A 17,889-nucleotide genomic window follows, 5' to 3' on the forward strand; every position below is an offset into this window, starting at 1 on the left:
CGTGCTCTGCCAATTTCAGCAGGGCATAGGTGCGAACCAACCACGGTTGTGGAGGGGCAGCTTTCATCACGCAGCAAGCGCTATTTCTTAGGCCAGGTAATCCTGCTGTTTGCAAACAGCTCCAGTCTGAGGCCACATGCTTTCTTACATCTGTAGATGCTTGAGGACATGATTAAAAAATAAATAATCAACAAATGGTTGATTACATTTCTCCCTCAATCTGCCCTAGCATTGTAATTGGGCATGTAGAGAAACACTCTCTCTTCAGTGAGCTGGAACCATTCCTAAGGACTCTACCTATGGAATGCTTTAAAACTCTCTGCACTTACTCGCTTGTAGATGTCATTACTGGTTTTTTTTGCTTTCTTTATATTTATTTATTTAAGTTTTTCTTTATTTAAATTTTAAAACATTTCTCTGTATGTTGTTGCTTTATTTTAGTTTAGGCTTTCACTTTGTTTCTGAGCTAGGTATTTTTTTCCTTTTTATAACCAGTTTTCTGAAGTCTCTGATTTGACTTTTAAAATATGGAGAGTCCTATTATAAAGTTAGACTGGGAGTGGGAGAGTTTCTGCTACAGAATTCCAATTATGTTATAAATCAATTATATTGATTATGAATCAAAGTATATACATTATTTTATTTGTTCCACAATCAAACCCGGGTTACGAGATCTTGAAACATTTTTAGATTAAAACATTAGTTTTTAGATTAAAAATTCTTTGAGCTATTTCAAACACATAAGTAAAAAGTAAAATAATAAAGAAAGAAATCCACTGATTTGTAAGAAACAAACCCATTGATTTACAAGACCTGTAAAATATTATTTTCTTTTAAGAAAGCATACTGATTATGCTGGGGTTATACAAGGGAATTTGTATATGGAAGAATGGATGGGCAAGGAAAAATGAAAAGAGACAGCTTTCTTCCTCTACTATGGTTGGATTTTATATTGTGCTAAATGGGCTTGAAAGAGGAGTCAGAGGTTTGAAGCATTATGTACCCCAAATTCCAGGGAAAGGAACCTCTAGCTGTAGGATCTAGAGCAGGACCGAATAATGAATTGCGATATGGAAAATCACTTTTATCAATTGTCCCACTTGGTTGGATAAGGAAAGTCATAGTTAAAAGTGGATTTAGAAACATAGAGAATCAGCTAACATTCCTTATTAGCCTCTAAAACCCTTGAAAGTGTCTAGAAGTCTCCTTCAGAATTTCCACAGAAGTCTGTATTGAACATCTCTCTAACTTCTGTATACAAGTACTTTCTCTTGAAGGCAAGTTTTGAAGTTAGATTAAGGAAAAAAATGTTTTATAATTAAATGTAATTTTCTTTATTAGTAATAATTATTTTTCAAGAAAAAGTGTTTATTCCTTTTTATTTTCAAGATTGGATTTGTGGCTGTACTCAAATAGGATTTGGGGAATGAGGCTATGACTCATCTAGCATATACATCATTCCTTAGAAAATGTGACGAAGGGGCTGGCCTGGTGGCGCAGTGGTTAAGTTCACACACTATGTTTTGGTGGCCCAGGGTTCGCCGGCCCAGATCCCGGACATAGACCTATGCACTGCTTATCAAGCCATGCTGTGGCAGGCATCCCACATATAAAGTAGAGGAAGATGGGCACAGATGTTAGCTCAGGGCCAATCTTAGTAAAAAGAGGAGGATTGGTATCAGATGTTAGCTCAGGGCTAATCTTCCTCAAAAAAAGAAGAAAATGTGATGCAAGAGTGGATCACAAATCTTAGAAATGGACAAAGAGCTTGGGAAGGCAACTTATTTTCTAAGTAGGAGGACAGTTTCTTTGGGGTATGGCAGAAGTGCAGGTCAGCCCTCACGGCTTTGAATTTCACTGCTTGAGATTCAAATTCCAGGAGGCAAGACCCTAATTGGCCCAGTTTGTGTCACAGTCCCTACCCGTCTTGATCTCATTGGCAGATTAGGTTGGGGTCACCTTGTTTGACAATTTCACCAGAAATACTTTTTTCAAAAGAAGGTGAAACAGATGCCTGAGAGATAGAAATGGCAGATGTCAATTATACTCCAGGAAAGAAAAATAAAAGAGGTGTTTGGATGCAACTTACGGATCAAAAATCAAACTTGGTCAGAGGTCATGAGAAAACAATTGAAGAAAATCACGTGTGGATTATCCTCAAGTAGCACGGAATTTGACTTCCTTTTGCAATTAACATGTCGACCTCTACTTCCTTCTTGAAATGGGCTTTCTGCTCCCCAGACCTATGGGAGTTTTTCTGTTCTAACCTCCTTTTCTCAGTGCCCAACCCTGGCCCCTTGTCCTCTGCCCTCTCCTTAAATGCTCATGTTCTCCTACTTTCCCTCCTTGGCCCTGTTCTCTTTTCACTCAGCTCATCTCTCTGAAGAGTCTCATTCATATCTCAAGTTTTTTTGGTCCATTATATGCCAATAAACTAATAAGACAACTTAGCACAAACTTCTTTCCTGAGCTTGTGACCCATATACTCAAGAGCAAACTGAGCCATAGTCCCCACCCATCCCCACACAAACTTTTTTCTTATCATTTTTCCTTGTCTCAGCAATGGTCCCAGCATGTATTTAGTCACTCAAATCTAGAGCATGAGTCATTCTAGACTTCCTCCTTATAGCTAATTAATTCTCATCTTTGGTGATATTCCTTCCTAAATATATTTTTGGTTTCCTCATTCTTCTCCATATCACAATCTCCAGTCAGGAACCTGTCATCTCTTGTCTAAATAATTTTCAGTAGGCTCTTAACTGGCCTTCCCTTCTCCATGTCATCCTCTCTAATCCACTCTCTGTACTTCTGGAGTGATCCTTCCATAACTTACATTAAAATGCTTAAATCTTGATTAAAACCCTTCAAAAATTCTTCATGACCTTTGAGATTGGTAGTCCGTTCTTCTGCCTTAATAAATTTAAGAGGATTGAAATCATATAAGATAGGTTCTCAAATATCTATGGAATTAAATTAAAAATCAACAATTGAAGGAAATTTAGGAAATTCACAAATATACGGAAATTAAATTATACACTCCTAAATAACCAAAGGGTCAAAGAAGAAATCACAAAGAAAATTAAAAAATAGTTGAGATGAATGAGAATGAAAGCACAAATACAAAAATGTATGGGATACAGCTAATATGGTGCTTAGTGGGAAATTAATAGCTGTAAATGCCTGTATTAAAGAAGAAGAAAGATCTCAATAAATAACCTAAATTCACACTTTAAGACACTGAAAAGAAGAAACTAAACTCAAAGCAAGGAGAAGGAAAGAAACAATAAAGATTAGGGCAAAAATAAATGAAATAGAGAATGGAAAAACAATAGAGGAAAGCAATGAATTGCAAAGTTCGTTCTTTGAAATGATCAACAAAATTGATAATCTTTTAGCTAAACTAATCATGAAGAAAAGGAAAAAGGAGAAGACTCAGCTTACTAAAATCAGGGATGAAAGAGGGAATGTAACTACTGACTTAAAAAATCAAAAGGATCGTAAGGAAATACCATGAACAATCATATACCAACAAAATATATAACCTAAGTGAAATGCACAAATTCCAAGAAAGAGACAAACTATTAAAACAGACTCAAGGAGAAATAGAAAACCTGAATAGACTTATAACAAGTAGAGAGACTGAATCAGTAATCAAAAAAAACTTCCTACAAAGAAAAGCCAAGGACCGGATGGTTTCACTGATGAATTCTGTCAAATATTTAAAGAAGAATTAGCACCAATCCTTTACCAACTCTTCCAAAAAACAGAAGTGGAGAGGATACTTCCTAACTCATTCTATAAGGCCAGTATTACCCACGTGCCGAAACCAGACAAAGACATCACAAGAAAACTATTGCCCAATAACTCTTACGGATATAGATGCAAAATTCCTCAACAAAAAACTAGCCAACTCAATCCAACAACATATAAAAGGAATTAAATAGGATTCATCTCAGGAATGCAGGGTTGGTTTAACATATAAAAATCAATAAATATAATACACAATATTAATAGAATAAAGGACAAAAACCACACGATTATCTCAATAGTCATAGAAAAAGCATTTGACAAATTCTAACAACTTTTCATGACAAAAACACTCAAGAAACTAGGAATAGAAGGAAACTTCTTCAATCTGGTAAAAGGTATCTAAGAAAAACCCACAACTACATCATAGTTAGTGATGAAAGACTGAATGTTTTCCTCCTAAGATCAGAAATAAGACAAAGATGTCTGCTCTCATCCCTTCTATTTAACATTGTACTAGAGGTTCTAGCTAAGGCAGTTAGGCAAGACAAGGAAATGAGAGCCATCCAGACGGGAAAGGAAGAAGTAAAAGTATCTCAATTTGTACGTGATGTGATCTTGTATATAAAAAATCCTATGGGATCCACTAAAAAGTTATTAGAACTAATGAATGAATTCAACAAGTTACAAGGTACAAGATCAATATACAAAATCAGTTTTATTTCATGCCCTAACAATGAACATTCTGAAAATGAAGTTAAGAAAACAATTTCATTTATAATGGCATCAAATATAGAATAGTAAAAATAAATTTAACAAAAGAAATGTCAGATTTGCACAATGAAAACCACAAAACATTGTTGAAAGAAATTAAAGCCTATTTAAATAAATAGAAAGACATCCACGCTCATGGATTGGAAGACTTACTATTGTTAAGATGGCAATACTCCCCAAATTGATGTCCAGATTCAACACAATCCGTGTAAAAATTCCAGCGAACTTTTTGCAGTAATTGACAATCTGATCCTAAAATTCATATGAAAATGCAAGAGATTCAGAACAACCAAAGCAATTTTAAAAAATAGGAATAAAGTTGGAAGTTTCACACTTCCCAGTTTCAAATCTACAGTAATCAAGACATTATAGTGCCAACATAATGATAGACATATAGATCAGTGGAATAGAAGTGAGAATTCAGAAAGAAATTTGTCAGTTATGGTCAGTTCATGTTTTGGCAAGGGTGACCACACAATTCAATGGGGAAAGAATATTATTGTTGACAAATGGTGCTGGGACAACTGGGTATTCACATGCAAAAAAATAAATTTGGATCCATATCTCACACCATACACAAAATTTAACTCAAAATAGATAAAAAACCTAGATAGAAGAGAGAAAACTATAAAACTCTTAGGAAAAAAAACATAGGCATATATCTTTGTGACTTTAAATTAGTAAAGAGTTTCTTAGATATTACACCAAAGCCCAAGTAACGAGAGAAAAAAGAAGTAAATTAGGGGCTGGCTCCGTGGCCGAGTGGTTAAGTTCCCAGGCTCCTCTGCGGTGGCCCAGGGTTCGGATCCTGGGCGCGGACATGGCACTGCTCGTCAGGCCACGTTGAGGTGGCGTCCCACATCCCACAACTAGAAGGACATGCAGCTAAGATATACAACTGTGTACAGGGCAGGGTTGGGGAGATAAAGCAGAAAAAAAAAAAAAAAGATTGGCAACAGTTGTTAGCCCAGGTGCCAATCCTTAAAAGAAAAAAAAAAAAAGGAAGATTGGCAACAGTTGTTAGCCCAGGCGCCAATCTTTAAAAAAACAAACAAAAAAAGAAGTAAATTGGACTTCATCAAAATTAAAACCTTTTCTGTTTTGAAGGGCACTATCAAAAACTGAAAAGACAGCCCACAGAATGGAAGAACGTTTGCAAATCATAGATCTGATAAGGGTCGAGAATATAACAAGAACTCATAACTCAAGAACAAAAAGACAAATAGCACAATTAAAAATTGGCGAAGGTTTGGAATAGACATTGCTGCAAAGAAGATATACAAATGGCCAATAAGCACATGAAACGATGCTAAGCATCATTAGCCGTTAGGGAAATGAGAATCAAAACCACAGTGGGATACCACTTGTTGTAGGTTGAATTGTGTCACCCAAAAAGATATGTTGAAGTCCTAACTCTGACACCTGTGAATATGGTCGTATTTGGACATAGTGTCTTTGCAGATGTAGTCAAGACGAGGTCATACAGGATTAGGGTGGCTTCTAATCCAATATGGTTGAAGAAGAGATACAGGGGAGAATTCCACCTGATAACAGAATAAGAGGTTGAAATGATGCATCTACAAGCTAAGGAATGTTAAAGATTGCTGGCAACACAAGAAACCAGGAAAGGTATGGAACAGATTTTCTCTTAGAGCCTTTAGAGAGAGCATGACCTTGCCGATACTTTGATTTCAGACTTCTAGCCCAAAACTATGAAAGAATAAATTTCTGTCGTTTTAAGTTACCAAGTTTGTGGTAATTTGAACCCTCAAATATTGCTGGTGGGAACATAAAATGGTGCAGCCACTTTGGAAGACAGTTTGACAGTTCCTCAAAAAGTAAACATAAGGTTACCATCTAACCCAGAAATTCCACTTCTAAGTATATATTCAAGAGAAATGAAAACATATCCACATAAAAACTTGTACATGAATGTTTATAGCAGCATTCTTAATAATAGCCAAAAAGTGGGAACAACCCAAATGTCCATGCACTGATGACTGGATCAACAAAAGGTGATGTATCCATACAATGGAATATCACTTGGCAATGAAAAGGAACGAAGTACTGACCCATGCTACAAAATGGATGAACCTTACAAACATGCTAAATGAAAGAACCACAAAAGACCGCATACTCTATGATTCCTTTAATATTAAATGTCTAGAATAGGCAAATTTGTGGAGGTAGAAAGTAGGTTAGTGAATTGCTTAGGCCTGGTGATAGGGGATGGGAAATGACTGCTAATGGTGGTGTATTTCATTTGAGGCTGATGAAATGTTCTAAAATTAGATACTGATGATGGTTTCACAACTTTGTGACTATACTAAAAACTACTGAAGTGTACCCTTTAAATGGATCAATTTTATGATATGTGAATTATATCCCAATAAAGCTACTAAAAAAGAATCCATTCTTCTGTGGGTGCTTTTCATTTTAGCTGTGCTTCACTTTGCTGTTTCCCACCTCTGAAATCCTATACACGGTGTGCCTGGAATGTTCTTCTCAATTTTGTCTCCTGATAATCCCTATTTATTCTTCAAAACTCAGCTTACACATCACCTCTTCTCTGAAGCTTCTGTCCTCACAGGAAAGTAAGCACTTCTCTGTGTTTCTATTTTTTTAAAAATTGAGATATAATTGACATATAACATTATATTACTTTCAGGTGTACAACATATTGATTCAATATTTGTCTCTGTGCAAATGATCACCACAATAAGTCTAGTTAACATCCATCACCATACATAATCACACATTTTTTTTTTACCTGTGATAAGAACTTTTAAGATCTACTCTTAGTAACTTTCAAGTATACAATACAGTATTATTAACTGTACTTGCCATATTGCACCTTAAATCCTCATGACTTATTTATTTTATAATTGGAAGTTTATACCTTTTGACCCCCTTTACTCGTTTCAGGCTCCACCGCCCCCCCTCCCCACCCCCGTCTCCCGCCAGCAAGCTCTGGCAACTACCGATCTGTTCTCTGCATCTATGAGTTTGGTTTTCTTTTCTTTTCTTTTTTTTTTTAGATTCCACATATAAGTGAGATCATATGGTATTTGACTTATTTCACTTAGCATAGTGCCCTCAAGGTGTTGCCTCTTGATGTGGTACTGGTGGGGACAGTTGTACATTTCTCGCTGTGTTGCCACTCTGCGTTTTCTTTTTGCTTTGATTTCTCCTGTAGGTTGTGTTCCTCTGAGGATGAGGAATGTATCTTACCACATCCGCGTCTATCCTCAGTGCTCATCTCTGTGCCTGGCACATAGCAGGCCATCAGTAAGCGCTTGCTAAATCCAACTGAATAATTTGAAAGCATATGGAACAAAGCTCAGGAGTGAACAGCAAAGAAAGGATTACATAAGGTTGTGGTCATAAACAGCATTTCCTAATTAGACGGCGAAGAATGTGGTAATAACATGGCATTTGAGGCACCTATGGTTATAAAAGCTCTCAAATTTATCCTTTTATTACCCTGGCTATATTTCCAAAAGCCAGCTGGCTTTTTAGCTTTCATCCCTTCTTTTCTCCTACTCTCTTTCCTTGCTTCCCTCCCCTCCTTCCTTTTCGTTCCTGGGTCAGCATATGCATGTTTTCTCCTATTAAATTTTTTTTAACTTTCCATTTTAACATAATTTCAGTCTTGCAAAAATCATTCAAAGAATTCTCATATGCCCTTCACCCAGTTTCCCAAATGTTAACATCTTACAAAACGACAGTATGATGCTCAAAACCAGGAAATTACTTTTTATGCAATACTATTAACTAACGTACTGACCTTATTCAGATTTTGCCAATTGTCCCATTAATGTTCCTTTTCTGGTCCAGGATCCAATACAGGTTAGTTTCATGCCTTCTTAATCTCCCCTAATCTGGGACAATTTCTCAGTTTTTCATGACCTTGACACTTTGACCGAGCACAGGGCAATTGTTTTGAAGAATGTCCCTTAATTTAACAAATGCATAGTGGATACTTACTTTTTGTAGGCACTGTGCTGGTCTCTGGGATGCCTTAGTCTAGATGCAGTCTTTGTCCCCAGGAAGCTGGTTTTCTAGTGAAGGGAAGCAGAGATGCACAAATTAACAGGTAATTACGATACAGTGCAATAAATGCTGTAACAGAGGTAAACACTGAATATGGAGAAGATATTAGAAGGGAAAACTAGTTATATCTTGGGGGACTTGGAAAGACTTCTTGCAAGATATGATATCTAAACCAAGAGCAGAAGGATGAGGAGGTGAGCCAGGCAGAAGGTGGGGGCCCTAGAGAGAAGAGCGTTCCAGGCAAAATTTAATCCATCAAGTATAGCAGAACACTGCCGTCATTTTAAGGAATAACCTAAATACTCCTTGTAAAAATCTTTATAATCAGGACCACATTTGAACATGTTGAAGAAATCTGCTTTGACCTTTTCTGTCTTGTCAGAATTCATTTAAAAACCCTTGACATTCTGGCATTCATCCTTGTACTTTGGCAATTTCAGAAGTTCTGGTGATAAAATTGACTTTAAGAAGCACAATAAATGTGAAGCTAAAGAAAAAAAAGATTTTTATTGAGGTGAATTAATACAAGTAAATTCTGAAGTACATGAGCCTCTGAAGAGAATGATTAAGGATGGTATAAAAAGAAATTAATTTATCAGAGGGACGCTGGCCTTGGTCATCACCGAGAAGCAATCACATAAATGTCATCATAAAGTTAGACAAAACCATGCAATTGTGTAAGCTTTTTGTATCTTGTAATACCCGACAGGAATAGTTCCCATTTGAACACAAGGGTTATAAGAGGTTCGTGTAAGAGAGAGCTGGCCAGGCTCATTAAAGCTGGACATCCACAGGTTGACTTATGAACTGCAGTCTATCATCACTCAGGTTCAAGTGTTTTTGGTTGGGAACTTTGAATAAAATTCTTGGCTGTGATTTAGAAACAAACTATTGAAGGATGAGGCTATAGGCAAATGTGTACCCAGAGTAGACCTCCTCCTCCTCTTCCATCTTCTTTTTTGTTCTCTACATTCCCTTCTGGGAACAGCCTTTGCCCACCTTGTCTCACCTGCCAAAACTTGGCCAATCATAATTCTTCATTTCTTTGGCCACTATGATTGGCTCAAAGAGTGGGAACAACACTTCAGCAGGGCCAATGAGAGGCTTTTGCTGGGATATTTCAAACTGAATCTAGAAAGAGAAGGATCATTCCTCTCTAGTTGTGGAGGTAAGCAGAAAGGAGTCTGGAAGCCATGACTAATCACGAATCCTCTCTATGTCGAAAAACGTCTGCAGCAGATGTGTGAGAAAAACAGAGGAAAGAGGCTGAGGAAGAGCTCTGGTGGCATTGGCTGCAACATCCTTTTTTTATATTCTTTATTCTCTGTTTTCTTTTATTTATTTCTTAACAGCTTTATTGGGATATAATTCACATACCATACAATTCTCTCATTCAAAGTGTACAATTTGATAGTTTTTAGTATATTCACGGAGTTGTGTAGCTATCACCAGTCAATTTTAATGTAAGATTTTATCTCTGGACTCTCAATTCTATTCTATTTGATTTATATGTCTATCCTTATGTGTATTTCTCTTTTGCACTGTTTTACTGATACAGAATTTACACCATCTATTTCTATTGGTTATCTTTGAAATTTTATTATACCCATGTAACTGAATAAAGCCCAAAGTTACACAATATCTTAATTCCCCTTGAAATAATACAAGTCCATAGAGCTATTTAATTTGGATCACACCCTTTCCCCTTCTGACTTATGGACAATTGTCCAACACAGGTTTCCCCCACCATCTGAAAGTTTGCTTTACACAACGTTGCTTTTAGAAAGCCCTACATTAGTACCTGTTTTTGCTAACGAAAAAAATCAGAAGAGGATTTCGCTTTCATGGAAAAAGGTGAAAAGCAAAAATAGTGTTCAGTGCCTGTTTTGCAGTGAGCCATTATAGAGGCCAAGCAGGCGAGCACACTGTTGTATTTCAAACCTTCCACATCAGCCACACCAACCACATCAGCCACATCAGAGAACAAACCCCGACCTTCGATGCTGAGGCAGGCAGACACAGAAGAAGGTGTAGATGTTAGTGGCCTGCCTGCCCTGATGGACTCAGAGATGATTAATAGATGACTCTCTTCCTCTCCTCCACTCCGGTCTCCTGTACCTTCCACCACCACCAGGGACTCAGTCTAACACAGCATCACCACCACCACCTCTCAGCCTTCCAGTGTGCTCGCTGTCTTCTCGATTCTGGTAAGTGAAACTACACTGTGCACACATTATTTCTACTTTATATAGGCTGAGTATTTATCATATCATTCCTGCTTTTACTATATGTTAGCCTTATTTTAGGTTTTATGTGTTATCTGACATGATTTGGTAGGTTATTTTTTGGGCCTGAGAACTCTCAACAATTTTTTCCATATAAATTAACGGTAATTGCTTCTTTACTTTATGCCATTTCGGCTTACAGAGGATTTCACAAGAACACTCTACTTCCAGATAGTGGGGGGAAAGGGCTGCCTTAGTTTTGTCTTTTTCTTTTTCCATCCTCACAAACTAGATATTCTTCTTGTTATTATTCATACAGATAGTGATTGTGTACATCATTACCATTTTATTTCCTTACTATTCCTTCTCATATCTCAGATCATAATTCTAGAGTCATTTTCATTGTTCCTGAAGTATCTCTTTTGGAAGTTCTTTTAGGGCAGGTCTGAAGGTAGTAAACTCTCCTAGTTTGTACTTAAATAAAATTGTCATTATTTCAGTCTCATTCTTGAAAGATAATTTTGTAGGATACACAATTCCAGATTGAGATTTGTTTTCTCTCACTTTATTTGAGAGAAATACTGCTCCTGACTTTCATTACAGATATTGAGAAATCAACCAATGGTTTAATGGTCATTCTTTTGTAAATTATTTCTTTTTACTCTTGGATTGATTTTAAGATCTTTGTCTTTGCTGTTTTGCGTTTTTACATAAGCCCAAGCATAAATATTTTTTATTTATGCTTCAATTCCAGAAAAATTGCAGCCACTGTTTCTCCAAAGATTTCTTCTCTGCTTCTCTTTAATCTTTTCTGCTGGGACTCCAATTAAACGCCCAGACATACCTCACACCATACGCAAAAATAGTTTGGATTAAAATTAAATGTAAAAGCCAAATTTTAAAAAAATTTTAGGAAAATATCTTTATGACTTTGGAGTAAGGAAGGATTTCGGAAACAAGATGTAATAAAGCACACTCTTAAAGGAAAATATGAATGAATCCAGCTACATTTGGTTAAAAAACATCTGGTCAAAAATGAACACCATTAGAAATATAAAAAGAGTTTTTTGTTTGGCATCATTAGGAACTTGTGATTTTTAACATATCAGTTGTGTTTCAATCCTTTAATTGCTATTCTTCTGAATGCTCAAGTAACCCTATTTTGGTCTGTGGAAAGCTCTTTGAGTTGGCTCCTGAGCACTGCTGATGCGACTCTAGCAGACTTTGCAGCTTCCTCGCTTTCAGTTATGATGTATAGATTCATTCTATGTATTTCCTGTTCCAGATCAAGAGATAGCCATTTCTCCACGGATCCTTAGTTTATTTAGTGGAAAACAGTAGTTGGAGTCCACAACCTGTTCCCCTCTGTAGGAGTCTAGGGAACTAATTTATGATATTGCAAACTGTTAAAGAGAAATTAGCATTTATCTTGCTTTTTCTAAATGAACTGTACCTGAAGGTATCCATAGTTCATAAGGGGAAGTTTTTGTGTTTGTTTGTTCTGTTTCTTATTTTTTAATAGAAGTATTCCAGCTAATAAATAAAGGTGGACTGGTATCATTAGAATATCACCATTTTGCAACTCCTATTGAATTAATGAAACTAGACAATGATCATTGCAAAAGGAGAGACAGCTAGACATTATGTACCTCTGGATGGAATTACACTACATCATCAGTGAAGTAATCTTGCCAAAAATATTGCAGTTGAGTCTATTCAAGTGTCTCAATATAACTACCAAAATTTGATGCTGCTGCTATTTCTAGGCCTATAGACATTACTGCCTCCAGAAATTGTACGTAGGTGCTGTTGCTGCTGCTGCCTTCACTATAGGGGTTCCCCTTGGTCCCCATGTTTTAGGAACTCTGCAAGATAAAAACCTGACTCCTTCAACAATAACAAAAACATTTCCAAAAAATAAAAAAGAGAGAGAGATGGAGGGGTAACCTACAGATTAAAATCTACTTAAAAGATATATCAACCAATTGTAATGCTTATTGAATATTGATTATCAGATATTGATTGTAATTGATTATTTGGATATTGACTCAAACAAACAAACTAAAAACATTTGTAAAGCACTTGGGGAAATTTGAACACTGACTGGATAATTTGACAATACTAAGGCATTGTTTTTTACATATTATTAGGTTGATGATGGCATTATGGTTCTGGTTTTACAAAGAGTTCTTTTCCTCAGAGATTCACACTGAAATATCTGTGCAGAAAGTGATATAATATCTGGGAATTGTCTTCTAAATAATCTAGTGTTGGGGAGTGCAGGTTGGTTATGTAGATGAAACAAGATCAACGAGCTGAGTGATGGCTACACTGAGATTCACTATATTATTCTATTTTGTGTATGCTTGAAGATTTCCTAATAAGATACTTTTTTAAAATTGAAAAGATAATCCACGACCTGGGAAGAGATATATTTAATGCCTAGAACTTTAAAAAAATGGAATATATAAAAAGAAGCCCTTAATATCAATAAGAAAAAGGCCAAAAATCCAACTTAAAAATTGGGCAAAGGATAGGAATAGGCAGTTTATAGAACAAGCTCTAATGACTATGAAACATATTAAGGGATGCTCAGCTTTACCGTTAATCAAGAGAATGCAAATTAAAACCACATTGAGATATCTTTGCACAACCATTAGTTTGGCAAACATTAAGATGCTAGATGACACGACATGTTGGAAACTATGTGGAGAAATGGGAACCGTTAAAATTTTTATATCCACTGTGGAGACTGGATCAGAGCTGGTAAGTCTGCAGATTTGCATATCTCCCAGAAATGAAAAGTTATAAGACACTTGTCTTCCTAGCCTTCCATAAAGATGAGATGCAGGTGTTAGACCCAGTCTGCCAAACAGATACATTGGCTCCAAACTTTGAATCTGAAGATGGCATTAAAAAGTCCTACTTTTTTTTTAGTAAAGGTGATAGTGGCGATGGCACCTACGTACAATTTCTTGAGGCAACGACTATAGTCCTAGAAAGAGCACGAATATTGAGCATGCATCATTTTGTAAATAAAGGGGCAGTAGGTGCCTTTAAGCAGAGCAGCATTGTCCTCGTTAGATCAGTTCCATGGTATGATATTAAGTAGTTTATCTTCAGGTTGGTTCTCAAGCCCTTCCTGAGATTCTGTAAGCTATCCAACATCCTTTAAAAAATTATTTTTCTTGTTTAAGTGATCCATAATGGCTTTCTGCTGCTCATAACTAAGAATCTTGACTGACATGGAGAGCAATTTGGCAATATCTATTGAAATTGAGGCTATGCATACCCTACAACTCAGCAATGCCACGACTGCGTTGTCTAGTAGGAGGACTGTGTCCTCCAATATACTAGCCACTAGTCACATGTGGCTACTGAACACTTGAAATGTGTTATGGCTAGTGTGACTGAGCAATTAAAATTTTAATTTTATTTGATTTATTACTTTTAATTAATTTAATTGATTTTAAAATTAATTTAAATTTAAGTTGCCACATGTGGCTACTGGCTACTTTATTGAACAACACAACTCTAGCAAAATGCTGCCCATGTGCACAAAGATACTCAGTGCAGCAATATTTGCAACAATAAAAAATCGGAAACAATCCATAGTTACACAAATACCATAAAGCAGTCAAAACTAGGAAATTGAGTTTCTATTATCAACATGGATAAACCTATAAACCTCAATTTGGAGGGAAAATGCAAGCTATATTATGATAGATACAATGTAGTACCACTTTATGTAAAGTTTAAGAAATACAGAATTATTCTTTATATTTTTTATTGATTTAAAAATGTGAGAAAAATTTAAAAAACACAAAAGGGAAGGTTTCACACTAAATTCAGGAGCATGTTCCCTCTGGTAAGGGAAGAGAGAGAATTGGAGGTCTTTAACTGTATACATTCTAAGATTTGTTAAAGCTTGGGCAAGCATCATTAATTAGTTGTATTATTAGAATTTTTATTAATATCTGAATGTTTCTAATCAACTATGAAATATTAAAATATTAAGAAATTTATATATACGTGTATACCTTTAATGCATTGAGTAACAGACTAGCCTGCCTCTTCAGTCTCCTTTTATTCCAGTGATCATAAAGATTATCTGTTCTCCCAAATCCATTCTCCTCTTCTTCCATAGTAATGGAGATGTGCCTAGGATGAGAATGCCCATTTCCCAGGCTCCCTTGCAGGTAGGTGTGCACGTGTGGCTCAACTCTTGCCGATGGAAGGTGGGTGGAAGTGAGGTGAGCAAATTGCCTCTAACAAATTTCTTGCCCCAAACTTCCAGGCTTCCACCCTCCAGATGGCTTGAAGAGCAACAACCAAGATGGCCTTGGAAGCCACATGTGGAAGAGGGAGTGCTGTCAGCCTCAGTCTCTGAATGGCTGTGTGGAACAGAGCTGTCCACCTACCCATGACATTTACCTGAGAGAGAAATAAGTTTCCTTGTTTCTCGAGTCTTACTCTTGTCGAGTCTCATTATGGCAGCTCCTTCAGATATGTAATCAGCTTTCATTTTTTTCACTTACTCTGTCCCAAGTTATTTTTCTGATACCTGCATTGTTCATGGTGTTTATTAAAATAAGGGATTAGGGGTAAGTTACTCTTAATTAGTTACTCTTTACTAAAATAAGGGATTAGGGGTAAGCATAAAATAATATTAATTTTCTCTCCTATTTAGGAAATACATATAGAAAGTATGATAAGTTTTTATAACTGCTAGATATAGGATAGTGAGTAGAAGATAATACAAATTACATTTTCATAGCAGTTATAATTTACTAAGAATTTCACATTTGGCACCTGTGAGCCTGCCTCTAGTTTCGACCTCTCATTCACAGATAAAGAAACCACAGCCCGAAGTTGTTGTACTTGACTAAATTCACACCATGAGTTAGTGGCAGAACCTTCTGGTTTATTCTCACTCCATTCCTCACCTCCTCCCATTGCCTCCCTAGCTTGGAAGGGAACTTGGAGAGAAAATGGTTGATGTATGATGCTTGAATTCTACCCACAGTAATTTATTGAAACATCAGGACAAGATACACACACTCCTGGGAATTTATAAATCTGGGCCACTCTGAATGTTCTCTTCCACACAAAGTGTTGGAGTAAACTTCTCAGAGCTAGTTAGTTTTGAGGCACAGTAATAAGTCTGAATATGAATTCTGGTGTGCTGATTCCGAGGTGCAAGTGGTATTCTTCACATTGGGAGATGAGAATTCACTTTCTATAAGGCAACGTGTCTTTGACTTTCCCCCTGAAGTTCCTCAGTGACAAAAACAGTGAACAGCTCTTTGTGTGAGGCGACAGGTGAGAGAAGGGTTCTGGGTATAAAATCTAAAGCTCCTTCCTCAAGAACAAAATTTCTTCAAAGGAATGTATTTTATATTTAAAATTCATGCTGATTTTTGCATGCTATTCCACAACATGGCTTTATTGGTTTTAATAGAAAAAGAATTTTTCAAATCATCAGTTAAATTTCTGAATTCCCTCTTCAAAATCTCTGTGGGAAGTTGCTGCCTTATTTATCCTGTGTACAGACAGACTTTCTCATGTCCACAAGGTCACAAGTCTCCCATTTTATAGTCATAGCTAAGATATTGGGCACAAGAGTAATTAACGCTCTTCATTTCAGAGTATCATCTCTCCTCCACACCCGTGAGGTTCAGGTCAAAGTCGCCTAGAATTCAAATCTTCCTGCAGGGGCTGTTTAAAAACTGGGACTAACTGTATTCCCATGAGAGCCTAGAGACTTTTTTTTGGAGGGAGTGGCAGAGCAGGGGGGTCACTTACTCTTTGCGTAGAATATGGACAATAGAATACTAGTGCTAAAAGGATGCATACACAGCATCGATTCTTAGATAAATAAACAAAAACCCAGATAGATTATGGTTCTTGCCCCAAATTAAAAATCTGACCAAATATTAACACATTTTCCTCCTTGATTAATAGCTGGTTGGGATATCTTTTGCCCACGTTCTAGATTACTACCAGCTATAGAATGTATAGTGGCCATCAGCTGCTTCCCAAATTGCCAAGAAGTTGTTGAACATTCGTACTTTCTTAACTCTTCAAGTACAAATGAGATACACATTTTGGTAGATGATTTTAGAATCCTTTCGCATTTGAAATGCTATTTAAAATCAACGTCATTTTAAGCAATGTTCAGCAACAATACCAAACAGCATTCCTGAATCATAAGAAGAAACTAATTATTTAAGTAGAAATAACCTGCAATGCCATAATTCAAAGGCCTAGAGCAGGGGTTGGCAAACTTTTTCTGTAAAAGGCCAGATGGTAAATATTTTAGGCTTTGCAGGTCATACAGTCTCTGTTAAAACTACTTAACAATGCCATTGTAGTGTGAAAGCAGCCATAAAAAATATGCAAAAGAATGAGCATGACTATGTTTCAATAAAACATTATTTACAAAAACAGGCAGCGTGCAGAATTTGGCCTTCAGGCTGCAGTTTGCAGACTCCTGCCCTAGAGTCCTGTGTTTTATAGGCTTTAAACGGTGTGTGTATATAAAGTTACCCAGAATGCTTGCTCTGAAAATGCTGCTAATCTTTTGTTTGGTTAGTTTTATTTATTTTTTAAATAGCTCCTACATATTTTAATAAATCGAATGTAAATCTAAGTGACAGGATACTTCCAGAGATGTGTGCATGGCCTGGCAAGAGTCATGTAATATGACTCATCTCAGTTACCTCATCTATAAAATGGCATATAATATAATCCTTATTTAGTTGCTATTTCTGAACTAGCTAGCTCAGGAATGATAGTAGGACGCACTGAAGACAAAAAGGGCATATTATTTATTTAGAGATGAATTTGTTATATCTGTCTGCCTCTTTATTTTGTTTCTTAAGAATGCCAAGTTTCTATCCCAGCCTCTTGTGTGGTCTTCTGTGAGTTATCTCAGCTTCTTTATCTGAATCATAAAGAATGATGCTTACCCACATCTTGTGGATATGGCAAGGAAAGCACTATGGATGCCAAATGTCATCTATCTAGCACTCACTGCTATTGGAGCTGGACATGTCCACACACTTTAATTGTAGCATACTGATGACTG

General features: G+C 36.5%; 1 long non-coding RNA gene across 1 annotated transcript; it reads left to right on the forward strand.

Annotated features, from left to right (window-relative positions):
* The first annotated feature begins 10,604 nt into the window (after nucleotides 1–10,604).
* On the forward strand, nucleotides 10,605–15,265 carry LOC103553754 (uncharacterized). The gene is made up of 3 exons (XR_545537.2): nucleotides 10,605–10,781; nucleotides 14,947–14,998; nucleotides 15,097–15,265. It is a non-coding gene; the product is annotated as an uncharacterized lncRNA (long non-coding RNA).
* Nucleotides 15,266–17,889: the final 2,624 nt, after the last annotated feature.

This window comes from Equus przewalskii, chromosome 17, assembly GCF_037783145.1.
Source record: "Equus przewalskii isolate Varuska chromosome 17, EquPr2, whole genome shotgun sequence".
Classification (NCBI taxonomy): Eukaryota; Metazoa; Chordata; class Mammalia; order Perissodactyla; family Equidae; genus Equus; species Equus przewalskii.